General features: G+C 35.4%; 1 protein-coding gene across 1 annotated transcript in view; it reads left to right on the forward strand.

Moving 5' to 3' along the window:
- TMEM236 (transmembrane protein 236) overlaps window positions 1-1163 on the forward strand; it is a 61162-nt gene that overhangs the window by 30153 nt on the left and 29846 nt on the right. The gene's annotated exons all lie outside the window — the stretch shown is intronic.

The following is a 1163-nucleotide window of genomic DNA, read 5'->3' on the forward strand; positions in this document are numbered from 1 at the left end:
AAAAAAAAAATAAATAAAAGCTCCACCATTTAATAAAATCACACTTTAAAAGCTGGCATTCACTCATCATACCTCTGTAAATATTAATATACGCATATAATTTTTTACACAAACTTTGAATTCAAATAATCTCCTATACTTATTTTAACATGCATACACATGAAATAGATTAGATCAATAATGCATTCTTGAGGCATTTTCATTTATCTCCTGGAACTTAAATTAATGCATAAATACATAGATACATAAATTGAAATACATAAATCTGAACTTGGCAACTATATGGATTTACTGCACTTGGTACTTCAGAATCAAAGAGGTGAGGTAGGAGTGAGGTGATGAACAAAGTTGGGAATAATTTGGCTTCCTTTAGAAAATGTGGGGAGAGTGAATGTATTCTGTTCTGCACAGAATCTAGATAATTTGAAATGCATACATATCTGATTACCTGTAGCAGTTTTTGACTTATTACTAGATAGATTAAATGAAGATAATCCACACTGCTTGGATTTACAGACACTCTTGCCCGATTTTAACCATCTTAATTCCAAGCAACAAAGCTTTGCTCCTTTTGTAGCTTTGTTTTAACTTTTTAAATAAAAGTGATTCATATGTATTAATATGCTTATAACATAATCTTTTCTACCCATTTCCTATTACACACAGAAATTCCATCTGGAGTTAGTTTTTGTGTATGGTGTGAGGTACAGATCTTGTTTCATTTTCTGCAAATGGATATCCAGTTTTGCCAGCACCATTTATTAAAGACATTCTCTTTCCCTATTTAATAGATTTAGGCCCTTTGTCAACGATCAGCTGGCCATAGGTCGATGGATCTATTTCTGGGTTCTCAATTCTATTCCATTGGTCTACATGTCTGTCATTATACCAATACCAGACAGTTTTGACTATTGTGACTGTATAGTAGGTTTTGAGATCCAGCAGTGTGAGACCTCCTACTTTGTTCTTCTTCTTCGATAGTGCTTTGCTTATCCAAGGTCTCTTTCCTTTCCATATAAAGTTGTTGTTGTTGTTATGTGCTGTCGAGTCGTCCCCGACTCATTGCAACCCCTCCTTGGGTTTCCGAGGCAGTATCACTACGGAAGTAGGATTGCCCAACCTTCCTTCCGAGGAGTGGCTGGTGGATTTGAACCGCCAGCCTT

This window comes from Orycteropus afer, unplaced genomic scaffold (genome assembly GCF_000298275.1).
Source record: "Orycteropus afer afer isolate SDZICR_OR568_19922 unplaced genomic scaffold, OryAfe1.0 scaffold00035, whole genome shotgun sequence".
NCBI lineage: Eukaryota > Metazoa > Chordata > Mammalia > Tubulidentata > Orycteropodidae > Orycteropus > Orycteropus afer.